The sequence below is a fragment of the Giraffa tippelskirchi genome, chromosome 13, assembly GCF_054371585.1.
Source record: "Giraffa tippelskirchi isolate mGirTip1 chromosome 13, T2T-mGirTip1v1.2.pri, whole genome shotgun sequence".
Classification (NCBI taxonomy): Eukaryota; Metazoa; Chordata; class Mammalia; order Artiodactyla; family Giraffidae; genus Giraffa; species Giraffa tippelskirchi.
The window spans coordinates 88,847,643-88,862,812 of record NC_137287.1 but is presented as its reverse complement, the minus strand read 5'-3'; positions in this window follow the sequence as shown (position 1 = coordinate 88,862,812).

Genomic DNA, 15,170 nt, shown 5'->3' with positions numbered 1-15,170 from the left:
TACCCACAGAAGAGGTGAGTATTAATTTGGATTATTTTAAGCCAGTACATGTGTAATAATTTTTTTTTATGGTGCCATAGAAGACTAATGCACTAGTTGATACAAAACTACATATTGAAAAATGCAGTACTTTCCCCATTGCATTGTAGGGCCACATTGGCCATTAACCACATATAGCTGTATCTGTTTCAGGATTCACTATTGACTTTCATTGGCTATTTGGTTAATGCTTGTGTTGATGCCACATTATCTTTTTATAATAAACCTTGGTATCTGGTCATGTTAAGTCATCAGATTTGTTAATCTGCTTTCAAATATCCTTGGAAGTTCTTGGTCCTTTGTGTTTCTGAATGGATTCTAGAATAAGAGAGGAAATTTCTGAAAAATAAATGCAGGAATATTAATTAGGCTTGCATTAAATCTATAAAAACAATTCTGTACTTTACTCAAGTTTCTTATTTATGTAGTAAAAATTGATTCACACCATGAGTAAGACTGCAGTAAATATATTTCTATTCCCTTTGTATGCCTCTCTTAATTTACTACCTAATTTTAGTATATGAAACTTTTTTTAATCTTTAACTTTATGCTTATATTTATCATCTTTATTATTCACACCATTCATCTCTTTTCTGCAAAAGATGAAATTGGTATGTTTATACTATCTTCCATTTTCTTATGTCTTTCCTCACAACTTTTGCTAAATTCAGTTCAGTTGCTCAGTCATGTCCGACTCTTTGCGACCCCATGAATCGCAGCACATCAGGCCTTCCTGTCCATCACCAACTCCCGGAGTCTACCCAAATTCATGTCCATCGAGTCTGTGATGCTATCCAGCCATCTTATCCTCCATCGTCCCCTTCTCCTCCTGCCCCCAATCCTTCCCAGCATTAGGGTCTTTTCCAATGAGTCAACTCTTCACATGAGGTGGCCAAAGTATTGGAGTTTCAGCTTCAACATCAGTCCTTCCAATGAACACCCAGGATTGATCTCCCCTAGGATGGACTGGTTGGATCTCCTTGCAGCCAAGGGACTCTCAAGGGTCTTCTCCAACACCACAGTTCAAAAGCATCAATTCTTTGGCGCTCAGCTTTCTTCACCATCCAACTCTCACATCCATACATGACTACTGGAAAAACCATAGCCTTGACGAGATGGACCTTTGTTGGCAAAGTAATGTCTCTGCTTTTAAATATGCTACCTAGGTTGGTCATAACTTTCCTTCTAAGGAGTAAGTGTCTTTTAATTTCATGGCTGCAATCACCATCAGCGGTGATTTTGGAGCCCCCAAAAATAAAGTCTGACACTGTTTGTACTGTTTCCCCATCTATTTGCCATGAAGTGATGGGACTGGATGCCATGATCTTAGTTTTCTGAATGTTGAGCTTTAAGCCAACTTTTTCACTCTCCTCTTTCACTTTCATCAAGAGGCTCTTTAGTTCTTCTTCACTTTCTGCCATAAGGGTGGTTTCATCTGCATATCTGAGGTTATTGATATTTCTCCTGGCAATCTTGACTCCAGCTTGTGTTTCTTCCAGCCCAGCGTTTCTCATGATGTACTCCGTATATAAGTTAAATAAAGCAGGGTGACAATATACAGCCTTGACAGACTCCTTTTCCTATTTGGAACCAGTCTGTTGTTCCATGTCCAGTTCTAACTGTTGCTTCCTGACCTGCATACAGGTTTCTCAAGAGGCAGGTCAGGTGGTATGGTATTCCCACCTCTTTCAGAATTTTCCACAGTTTATTGTGATCCACACAGTCAAAGGCTTTGGCATAGTCAATAAAGCAGAAATAGATGTTTTTCTGGAACTTTCTTGTTTTTTCCATGATCCCGTGGATGTTGGCAATTTGATTTCTGGTTCCTCTGCCTTTTCTAAAACCAGCTTGAACATCTGGAAGTTCACGGTTCACGTATTGCTGAAGCCTGGCTTGGAGAATTTTGAGCATTACTTTACTAGCGTGTGAGATGAGTGCAATTGTGCGGTAGTTTGAGCATTCTTTGGCATTGCCTTTCTTTGGGATTGGAATGAAAACTGACCTTTTCCAGTCCTGTGGCCACTGCTGAGTTTTCCAAATTTGCTGGCATATTGAGTGCAGCACTTTCATAGCATCATCTCTGAGGATTTGAAATAGCTCAACTGGAATTCCATCACCTCCACTAGCTTTGTTCGTAGTGATGCTTTGTAAGGCCCACTTGACTTCACATTCCAGGATGTCTGGCTCCAGGTGCATAGCTGCATTATTATGACCTTTGACACAAACATTCTGTTTTTTACCCATAAATAACGTATTTGTTTCAGTTTACACTAAAGTAAAGTAAATTCCATGACATTGCCAACTTTTAATAGTAATTTTTCTAGTCATTTTTTGATTAGTTGAATTTTGTCCTTGTTTTAATGGAAGGATTTATAAGTTATTAGATTTAATTTTTTTCATTTTATGACTATTTAGTTAAAGTGACAGTTTGGCTGTTTATAAAATTCTTGATTTACACTTTCCCTCCATACTTTGTGTTAGAGCTCTCTGTTTCCTAGAATTTTATTTTGCCATGGAGAAATTTGAGATCAGATCGATTTTTACTTCTTTTGGTCACCACCTTCAGATTACTTTTCTTTGTTGTCTTTGCTGAGCTTTGCAGCTATACTCAGATATTGTGGATGGTGATGGCAGTTGTGTTTAAGTTTTATTCAATGAAGATTTTGCATTTCTGATTTTCTTTGTTACTTTGCACTAATACCTGAGTCAAGAAATTGAAATTACTACTGCACTCCCTCACTTGTAAGCCAAAATGTGTCTCTGCTACACTGTTTCCCTGGTTTGATCTCATGGGTTAGAAATGTGTCTTTATAGATATTTATCACCTTTCTTCTAGTAGGTTTATAATGTTACATTTGAATCAGCAAAATAGATGGTTAAGTCAGAGAATGTTATTTTCACTACTTACTAAGCATCTTGTTTAGATGTGACAATTTCCCTTGGTTCATATTAAAGCAACAGCAGCAGCTGACAAGTATTAAGTAGCCACTATGTACAGAACAGTGTACTAACCACTTCACATGGATCATCATATCTAATTCACACAATAGCACTATGCTTCTGTAACTATTAAGGTCTAGTGAAGTAAAGTAACTTGAGAGAAGTTGCTCAGCTAGCAAGTAATGGATCAGTGATGGAACCCTGTGTTTCCTGACTTAGAGTTTACACAGCCTTGACACAGGTGTGGCTTAGCTGGCACACAATTTCTTTTTCATATCAAAATTCAGTATTGTTTTCTGAGACACTCCAAGTCACATTGAGTGCTCATGTATCGTTGAAGGCTTGTATGATCTTTTTAGAGGGGTCCAATACTTGCTGTACAGTTTCAGGGCTGAGGATATCCTTCCCTTTATTTCTCATCTGTTCCAACTCCCTCTTTTGTAGAAATGGAGATAACAGTGAAAACTGGAAGAGTCTGAAAAACTGGAATCTGAGGATTCAGAGGTCTTATTTAAAGTGGTATGGAGCTCTATGATTGGGAGAAGTTGTTTAACACATCTGAAAATTATTTTCTTCGTAAATGGCATGGGGAATCCTATGGTATTTTTTTTTATTTTTTTTGCTCCAATCTATCTAGGTGTCTTGTCACTTTCAACCTACTCTACACACATCACTAAAAGTGACATTATCAAGGTTAATCTTTCCTGGAGAACTGTGTAATTTATCTCAAATATTTCTTTCAAATGGTTAAGAAAACAGACTTTATAGTATGATAGACTTGGATTCTATTTTCTTTTCTGGCATTGTACCTCAGAGTAATTAGTACATTTTTCATAGAGTTATTGTGATGATTATATAAAACAGTCTCTGTGAAATAGGATTACTATTATTATTTCTATTACTCCTTGGTTATATAAACGGATGATACAATTATATGATAAAGCAGTGTTAGGTCATGTGATAATTCTTATGAATGATGAATTTCCTTTTACATGTGGAATTACCAAATCATAATAGTAGTCTCCATTCCTTGGGCATGTGGTAAAAACTTTAGGATGCAGAAGAAGGGGTTGTTATTATTTAGTTGCTAAGTTGTGTCTGACTCTTTTGCAACCCCATGGACTGTAGCCCACAAGGCTTCTCCGTCCATGGGATTTCCCAGACAAGAATACTAGATGGGTTGCCATTTTCTCCTCCAGAGGATCATCCCAACTCAGGGATCAAACTCGTGTCTCCTGCATTTCAGGCAGATTCTTTACCACTGAGCCACTGGGAAGCCATGCAGAGGAAGGAGACTAATATGAAAATCCAATATTTGAATGTTGTTATCAATTACAACCAAAAAATTCTTAGCTTCATCATTTGTCTAATTGACTTAATTTAGAAAGGTCAAATTGACTGAAATATACCCCAACTACTGCTGACTGATAAAATCACTGAAGGAATGATGAAAATTCGTTTCAAGTAAAAAAAAGCAAACCAAAAAACAAACAAAAAATTTATTTAATCAAGGTTTTGGCTAATGATACCAGAGACTATTCTAGTAAATTTCCTATGTACAAAGAGTTGATTTCAAAATGAATGTTTTCTCCCGATACCTTGCTGAGAATTGAGTCTCATGAGAATTGTTGCTTCAGATGTAATCAATAGTTTGTTGAACATTGTGCCCTAAACTTCTTTGAGGACTCTACACATGGACATCACAGATGGTCAATACCGAAATCAGGTTGATTATATTCTTTGCAGCCAAAGATGGAGAAGCTATATACAGTCAGCAAAAACAAGACCGGGAGCTGACTGTGGCTCAGATCATGAACTCCTTATTGCCAAATTCAGACTTAAATTGAAGAAAGCAGGGAAAACCACTAAACCATTCAGGTATGACTTAAATCAAATCCCTTATGATTATACAGTGGAAGTGATAAATAGATTCAAGGGATTAGATCTGATAGACAGAGTGCCTGAAGAACAATGGATGGAGGTTCGTGACATTGTACAGGAGACAGGGATCAAGACCACCTTCAAGAAAAAGAAATGCCAAAAAGCAAAATGGTTGTCTAAGGAGGCCTTACAAACAGCTATGAAAAGAAGAGAAGCAAAAGGCAACGGAGAAAAGGAAAGATATACCCATTTGAATGCAGAGTTCCAAAGAATAGCTGCTGCTGCTGCTGCTAAGTCGCGTCAGTCGTGTCCGACTCTGTGCGACCCCATAGACGGCAGCCCACCAGGCTCCCCCGTCCCTGGGGTTCTCCAGGCAAGAGTACTGGAGTGGGTTGCCATTTCCTTCTCCAGGGCATGAAAGTGAAAAGTGAAAGTGGAGTCGCTCAGTCGTGTCCGACTCAGTGACCCTATGGACTGCAGCCCGCCAGGCTCCTCCGTTCATGGGATTTTCCAGGCAAGAGTACTGGAGTGGGGTGCCATTGCCTTCTCCCCAAAGAATAGCAAGGAGAGTTAAAAAAGCCTTCCTTAGTGATCAGTGCAAAGAAATAGAGGAAAATGAATAGGAAAGACTAGAGATCTCTTCAAGAAAATTAGAGATACCAAGGGAACATTTCATGCGAAGATTGGCCCAATAAAGGGCAGAAATGGTATGGACCTAACAGAAGTAGAAGATATTAAGAGGTAACAAGAACACACAGAAGAACTGTACAAAAAAGATCTTCATGACCCAGAAAATCATGATGGTGTGATCACTCACCTAGAGCCAGACATCCTGGAATGCGAAGTCAAGTGGGCCTTAGAAAGCATCACTACAAACAAAGCTAGTGGAGGTGATGGAATTCCAGTTGAGCTATTTCAAATCCTGAAAGATGATGCTGTGAAAGTGCTGTACTCAATATGCCAGCAAATTTGGAAAACTCAACAGTGGTCACAGGAGTGGAAAATGTCAGTTTTCATTCCAATCCCAAAGAAAGGCAATGCCAAAGAATGCTCAAACTACTGCACAATTGCACTCATCTCACAGACTAGCAAAGTAATGCTCAAAATTCTCCAAGCCAGGCTTCAGCAGTACATGAACCATGAACTTCCAGATGTTCAAGCTGGCTTTAGAAAAAGCAGAGACCAAATTGCCAACATCCGCTGGATCTTCGAAAAAGCAAGAGAGTTCCAGAAAAACATCTACTTCTGCTTTATTGACTATGCCAAAGCCTTTGACTGTGTGGATCACCACAAACTGTGGAAAATTCTTCAAGAGATGGGAATACCAGACCACCTGACCTGCTTCCTGAGAAGTCTGTAGACAGGTCAGGAAGCAACAGTTAGAACTGGACGTGGAACAACAAAATGGTTCCAAATCGGGAAAGGAGGCTATATCTTGTCACCCTGCTTATTTAACTTACATGCAGACTACATCATGAGAAATGCTGGACTGGATGAAGCACAAGCTGGAATCAAGATTGCTGGGAGAAATATCAATACCCTCAGATATGCAGATGACACCACCCTTATGGCAGAAAGTGAAGAAGAACTAAAGAGCCTCTTGAAAGTGAAAGAGGAGAGTGAAAAAGCTGGCTTAAAATTCAACATTCAAAAAACTAAGATCATGGCATCCAGTCCCATCACTTCATGGCAAATAGATGAGATAACAGTGGAAACAGTGAGAGATTTTATTTTTGGGGGCTCAAAAATCACTGCAGATGGTGATTGCAGCCATGAAACTAAAAGACGCTTGCTCCTTGGAAGGAAAGTTGTGACCAACCTAGATAGCACATTAAAAAGAAGAGACATTACTTTGCCGACAAAGGTCCATCTAGTGAAAGCTATGATTTTTCCAGTAGTCATGTATGGATGTGAGAGTTGGACTATAAAGAAATCTGAGTGTGGAAGAATTGATGCTTTTGAACTTTGGTGTTGGAGAAGACTCTTGAGAGTCCCTTGGACTGCAAGGAGATCCAACCAGTCCATCCTAAAGGAAATCAGTCCTGAATATTCATTGGAAGGACTGAGGCTGAAGCTGAATCTCTAATACTTTGGCCACCTGATATGAAGAACTGACTCATTTAAAAAGACCCTGATGCTGGGAAAAATTGAAGGCAGGAGGAGAAGGGGACAACAGAGGATGAGATGGTTGGATGGTATCACCGACTCAATGCACATGATTTTGAGTAAACTCCAGGAGTTGGTGAGGGACAGGGAGGCCTGGTGTGCTGCAGTCCATGGGGTCACAAAGAGTCAGACATTACTGAGTGTTTGAACTGAACTGAACTGAAACTCCTTTGAAATTACATTCATCTCATGGAGCAGTGCAGTTGTCTGCATAGAAACATTTATATTTATAGTGGAACTGGTGCATGATTTCCTTTTATGATCAAATATAGTTATTTGAACTGCATTCTTCAGAAATGGGAGTGTTTAAAATAATGTATGTTCCCACTGGTGACAATGTGTTCTGTCTCAATGAGTAGTCATTTGTAGTATTGTATACCCCACCCCTCAGACTCACGGTGCTGGTTTTGAATTGAGAACTGGAAACGGCAGAAGTTGTTTGCTATGGTTCCACCTGAGGGACACTCCAAGAGTCCAACACCATCCAATCATTCTTGGCAGGATAAACAAGAGACTGAGACTAGCCGTACACAACTTTTGGCCCTTTCCAGTTTCCATGTGCTCTGGAAAATACAGCTATGAAATTTCATTCCTAGAGCATGTTGTCTTATCAGCAGAAACAGTTCTCCAGTGCTTCCTGCTCAAAATCTTATTGTTTACACATGATCAAAATGACTCGTTGTTATGATCAACCTGAACATATCTTTCATCACAACTATTCAGTAGATGTTCAAAGGAAAGAGACTTCCAAACAAATCAAAACAACTAAAAATTAATGATGAACAAGGAGAGCTATAAAAAGGGCTAGAGGATTGAAGATAGGAGCAGTTTAATATAATGGAAAATTTTGTGTTCATGAACCCTCTGGACTACTCTGAGATGTTTTACCATGAAAGAGAACGTTACTTAAATAATATTAGCCAAAGACTTAAATGTGTAAAGGAGAGATTTAGGCTCCATTAATACATAAGGTGGCAGGAACGCTTTGACTGGCTTCATGTTAATTCTCTCCAGTATTCTTCAGCCACAAACGGTACACTTGAGAGTTATGAAACCCTGATAGTGGAACTCCTATGGATTCTATGAAATGCTGTTAGTCTGTAAAGTGTTCTAGGATCCTCCTGTGAGGCACACCTAGGTGGTGACTATCATAGCAGTCGTTATATGTATATATAACATCTCCTGTGGTTCTTTGTCTGGAGAATCCTGACTAGTACAGTTGGGGAGAGTTGGAAGATAAATTGACAAAAATATCATACTTTTCAGGAAACCATGAAAGCTCACTTGATGTGTGTGAGTGTGGTTTTTTAAAGTGAATCATCCTAGCCTATTGCCTAAGCTTAGAATATGATTTTGAAACTGTTTAAAAATTTTTTTCTAAATATTCTGGCAAAAGGAAGCAGGAACAAAAGAATAAGTATGAAAAGAAATGTTAATCATAGTCCATTAAGTCTAGTGTAAAATTGGAAACATTTTTACAATCATTTGAAGACCCAGGGAAATGATAAAAGGCAGACCATCAGTTGAGAATTGTTTGCTTATGAGACACTGCTGCGGTGCTGGGAAAAGATGCTCAGCTTGACTATTCTGTCTGGGACTGCTTGTGCTTCCACCCAACCTTGGACAGAATTAAAAACAGCTTCTTTGTGGTTGGCAGTGAAAACCAAGCAGCTTTGCCAGCAAGAGGTAACAGACTCTATTTGGGTGAGAAGCAAAACCCCAGAGTATTTATTTGTCCAAGGTGGAGGACTTGACACAGGATGAGAGAGATTCCCCACAGCTTTACCAGCTGTTGTTGACAGCCTCAGTTCAAGCATGCAGCAAAGGCCCACATCTTTCCTGGATGGATTCTAAGGTCTAGAGTAGGAGCTCACAGCAGATCCTCCAGAAACATAACTGGGAGGTGTTGGCAGTATGAGAACCTTTAAGTGAGTCCTTCAGTTGACACATAGCTCAAGAATCTAGGAGAAAAAAGGAATGGAAAAGCCAAGACATCACATCATATACCAGGAGCTGTACTTGTGGGTCAGACATTTTAGTTTAAGTCAAGGCATATTCCTAAAGTAAGGAAGCAACAACCCTCAGAAAAATAAAACAGAATACCACTTTATCTGATACATTACTTATATTGTCGGGTTCTCAACCCAGATTCTTAGATATGCAAAGAAACAGAAATGTGTGATTATAGTTAAGAAAATATCAGCCACTCGGAGCTAAAACCAAGTGGACATAGATGTTGGGTTTAGCAGACAAAAACTTGAAAGCAGATGCTATAAAAATGCTCAAGTAACTGAATGAAAATATGTTCACAGTATTCAAGCAATGTGTGCTGACAGGTAATCAACAATTAGGAACAATAAAAGAGAAATGGAGTCTATAAAAAAGAAAATGTTAATTGGGAGCTAAAAATTATAGTGACTTAAATGGAAAATTAATTAATTGATGTCAACAATAGATTTGAGTTAACAGAAGAGTCAGTGAATTTGAGGATATGTAAATAGAAACTGTATAACTCAAGTAATAATGTGAAAGATATTGAAATATTGATGGGAAATGTCAAGCATTTAAAAATATGTATAAATGAAAAACTAGAGAAGAGAAAAAGGGAGCAGAAAAAGTATATGAAGGAATAATGATCAAACCAAATTTGATTTAAAATATTACTTTATATCTTGAAGAAACTCAATGAACCTCAAGTAGTATAAGCACAAAGGGAACCACACTTGGATTCATCATGGTCAAGTGGCTGAAAGACAAAGTTAAAGACAAAATCTTAAGACCAGAGGGAGACAAAGGGAACTTTGTATTTTAGGGAGAGCAAGAAGATTAGCATTGATTTTTCATCATCAAAATATAGGCCAGCAGGTAGCAGAGGTACTTATTCAAAACCCTGAAAATATTCAACCAAGATGTTTGTATTTTGTGAAACTACCATCAAACATGAAGAGGAAATTAGGACATTTTAACACAAATTAAAACTAAAAGAATCCATTTCTAGCCATCCTGTATTATAGGAAAAAAATAAAAAGGAATAAATCAGGACTAGTGGAATGGTCACAGTAGACATTAGTGACTGGTGGCATTTGAAAAACAGATGGAAATGAGTAAAGATTTGAGCCATAGAAATATCCAGAGTTGAGGGGAGAGGGTGGGCTCAATATTTGAAAATCAGTCTACATTACCAGAGTATGTAACAGTAACAGAGTAAAGAAAAAAAACACATATGATGATCTCAATGCAGAAAAACCATTTGACAAAGTCCAACACATTTTCATGACAAAAACACTCAACAAACTAGAAATGGAAGAAAAAAAAATATATATGTATATTTTCTAAGATTAATCTATTTAATCTATAATACATAATCATTAAAATTCTCCCATATATATATTTGGCATCATCCTTTGTCTTATGGGATCTTAGTTCCCAGTCCAGGGATTGAACCCATGCCTCCTGCAATGGAAGCTCAGAGTCTTAACCACTGGACCACTGGGGAAGTCCCTGTTGTTATTATCTTTGTTACATCTTTGAGATTAATAATGATGTACACTGTCATTTCTGATATTGATTGTTTCTGTTTTCTGTCTTTTGTCTTGATCAGTGTTCCCATGAGTTTATCAGTCTTATTAATTTTTTTCAAAGAGCTATTCTAGATTTTACTGACCTATTTACAGCATGTTTGTAGGATATTTCATGTTTCTATCCTTATCTTTTATATTCTTTTCATTTTTTTCCCTGAAAATGAACTACAGAAACACTTATCTCAAGTTTAAAAAGAACAATAAATTTCATATTAAAAGCTTAATATTAATTTTTTAAATTAGTTTATTTATCTATTTTTTAACTTTAGAATATTGTATTTGTTTTGCCATACATTGACATGAATCCACCATGGGTGTACATGTTTTCCCCTTCCAGAACCCCCCTCCCACCTCCCTCCCCATCCCATCCCTCTGGGTCATCCCGGTGCACCAGCCCAGAGCACCCTGTATCATGTGTTGAACCTGGACTGACAATTCGTTTCACATATGATAATTTACATGCTTCAATGCCATTACAGTGTGGAGATTCCTCAAAAAACTGGAAATAGAACTGCCATATGACCCAGCAATCCCACTGCTGGGCATACGCACTGAGGAAACCAGAATTGAAAGAGACACATGTACCCCAATGTTCATTGAAGCACTGTTTATAATAGCCAGGACATGGAAGCAGCCTAGATGCCCATCAGCAGACGAATGGATAAGGAAGCTGTGGTACATATACACAATGGAATATTACTTGGCCATTAAAAAGAATTCATTTGAATCAGTTCTATTGAGATGGATGAAACTGGAGCCCATTATAATATTAAAATTTTGGGAAAGCAGTTTTATAGTTTACAATACTTTCTAATAGTCTTCATATTTATTCTTTACCCTATGGGTAATTTAGAAGCAGTATCCTTAATTTCTCAATTTATGGTGATGTTGTAGAAGTACTGTGTGATCTACAGAGTGGTCAGAAAAATATATTCTGTAGGATTTTAAATCTTTGAAGTGTATTGAAGATTGTCTGACATTACTGGAAGCACAAATTACTAGTAATACCTTTGCAGATGTTTTATTCATTAAAGAATATAAGCAGTAAATAAATATGAATAAACATATTTAAAAAATATCTCTGGTATTTAAGTGTTTATGGATATTATAGAAATAGGAAATAAGTAAACTATGCATTAAATAATAGCTGAAAATTATGAGTGGTAAAGTAAAATATTGTTTATAATTTGGCTAAATGTTTTGAGTACGTAGGATAAGTGCATAGTATTTTATAAATGGCTGAAATCTAATTTTTTTCCATTGTTAAAGTATACATATTCAAACTAGGCTGAACTCTTTGGAAATTGTTGTGTAGGCACAGGCCACGTCTTTTAAATAGATTCACTATGTTATGCTTTTAAAAAGTGTGGAGAATAGCTCATAGAGTTAGTAGAACATACTCATTTGTTGTGATTTGATTTTATTATGTTAAAGTAAACATCGATCCCTTCTTTTCTGATAAATAGCCTAGAGAATTGTGGTAGGCAGCAGGTTATTCTTGACCCATTCTAAGAATCAAGAGGGCAGGAATGAGAATGTGATAGTGAGAGGCAATTTGGGAGATAGTGATCACGAAAGCTTACATTTCAGGATTCTAAGGAAAGAGGAGAAGGAAGGTAGCTAGAAGGAAACAGACAGCAAGAGGTGACATTTTGTGTTTACTCAGCCCTCTATATTTTACAGGTGGACTGGCTGAAAATAAATCATTAAACAGTGGTGGGGCTGTTTTCCTTATTTCTATATATTATGAAAAATGCTTGACTCTTTCTTACACCTAGTTTATTTTATGCTTTATAAGCAGTGTGATACAAAAAGCCCAATTATTGGAAGAAAAGATTAGTTGAACAATACAAAAGAAGTAAACCAATGCAAAAACAGAATAGTCATTCAGTCTAATTTAGTTTATTGAGTTTAAAATGGTATGTAGATAGGAAGTAGAATACTGACCATTTAAGACTGTCTCACCGCAGTATCTAGATACAGTCTTTTTATTAAGGGTACTTGCTTTGTTCTTAGTCATAATCACATACCTTCACTGGGCCTGGATGACAGAAAATATAGTAATTCTTAAGAGGACTGTGAGAAGATGCTGAATGTGGTGGAAAGTGCAGTGGGCATGAGAATAACTCTCAGATAATGGAGGTAGAAGAGAATGACATAGGTTTTTTGTTTGTTTGGGTTCATTTTTTGACATTTTATATAAGGATTTTACACATAATGAACATGTTTATGCAGGAACATGAATATTTGGGGAAAAAAAGGAAAATGAGATTCCATTCAGTTAGCTCAGACATACTCCATACATTGTGTCTTCTTAGGGTTCCTTGGACTCTTATTCCATGAATATATATTCACTATTTTGTCATAACTCCCAAAACAGATGACATTTTACCATGCATTTGTCAGAAAACTTCACTGAAATGCAGGGAAAAAATGATTGCATTGCACAGAACATGGTGATCCTCACTTTAATTCTCTTGAAACATCTCTGATGGTCTCTGAAGTTACTCTTCAGTTGCCAAAGGCCTTACTTCTTTTTCTTTATTTCACATGGCACTTAAATTACTCAATGTTGTTAAGGGTAAGTTAGCTCTGGTCATTTAGGAGGAAAAATCCAGTAGTTAGCAGAATATATAAACATTCCCATGTTAGAAAGCTTCATAAGACTCTGTATTTTGTTGTGTCATGGCCCTGGGAGTCCTCATCCAAAATTCTAAGGATATTACTAGATATTTACTCATGATAACTAGAAACTTCTAGAGAGTGGGGAGTGAGTTCTGTTTGCAATAAAAGATTTTTCCATAGCCTTGGGTCTTTTATAACTTTCGCTGATTTCACTTGGTTTTTTGACTTACCCAAGCTTGAACTGCAGGATAAAATCAATTTTTTCCATAGAGGAGCAAACAATCACAATCAGGAACAGAATATAAATCAGTTTCTGTTAGAAAGGGTGGGTCAGGGTAATATGCCTCTAGTCATTCTTTCCCTGACTTTAGCTTTTTTGTGTTTTTAAGGTCTGAAAATCATCACATTTCAAATTCATCATAGTAAAGCAAAAAAAAAAAAAAATCAACCAAACACAACTTATCTTCCATGAGATTGGCACAAACAGCATTTGAGTAACTAGATGTAGGTACAAAATAACAATAATTTTAATTTTTTTCATTGACAGCTCTTTTGTTGATAAACTTCAGAAAGGATAGCATTGGTTTAGCTAAAGTCAGTGGGGTAGAAAAGTGATATGATAATGATAAAGTACTCCTATCTATTCATTAATTTCTGACTTAAATATCACCTCCTTTAGAAAGTGCTATTATTTTCATCAAAATTTGTTTTCCTCCATCAAAACCATACTTTCGATAGTATGGTATTTAGCATATAATTTGACAGCTAGTAATACTCAATTTGACAGTGATACCAATACTTTGGCCACCTGATGAGAGGAGCTGACTCACTGTAAAGACCCTGATGCCAGGAAAGATTGAGGGCAAAAAGAGAAGCAGGCAGCGGAGGATGAGATGGTTAGATAGCATCACTGACTCAGTGGACACGAATTTGAGCAAACTCCAGAAGATAGTGAAGGACAGAAGATCCTGGCATGCTGTAGTCTGTGGGGTTGCAAAGAGTTTGGCATGACTTAGAGACTGAACAACAGCAACAAATACTCAATTTATACTCTAATTCTGTGTTGCTTGGAATTTTTCTGACTGCTTAACATGTCTTTTTTTCCCTCAAAGTGTATAACTTGAGAGCAGGTGAACAGTTCAGTTAGTCTCTTTACTTCCTTACAGAGCCTACCATGTTAAGTTGATCGTTTTGTGTGTTTGAAATCAATAGACATGCCTCATCTCATGTCCCTGGAATTATCCAGCCTTTCCACTCTCTCACACAGTACTTTAGGATGGTATATATGCATTTTTTGTATGCATTTATCTCAATCAATATTGTAAAGTTTCTGATGTAGCTCTCTTTCTATAAACATATCATATTCTCATTAAGACAAGAATTGGAGATACATGAACATATTACATACATCATGGTAAGAGATTTCCTAGATGTGTTCAGAAAATGGGAGGAAATTAATAATTGATAAAAAGCAGGCTCTAAAACCCTCTCCCTAAAACTTCCTTTCCTTCAGTATTTCATTTCCATATTTGTCCTTGCCCTACTTAGAGATCCCAGACACTATCACATGTCCCAGTATAATTTTGTTTCATGTTTCTGAATTTTTGGAAAAAGTAAGGTTGATTTCTCTATATGAAAGGGCACTGGTCAGGAAAATCAGGCTATGAAAAACTCAAAAGGCTGAATGATACTGTGTGCTTCACGTATATACCTTTATTTTATTTAAATTCTTGACTTGTCAATTTTTATGGAAACCTGTAAGAACAGCAGAGCAGTCAAGAGTTAAATTATATGGAAATTCACTTAAGATGATTTCCTAGTTTTAAGCTCTTGCACCTCTTTCCGGATGGGCATGAGAAAGAGGGTGTGGAAATTAGCTTTAGGACGGCATGGGATTGAGAAAGATCAGCTTAGTGGGCAAAGCTCTGGAAAGCAGAC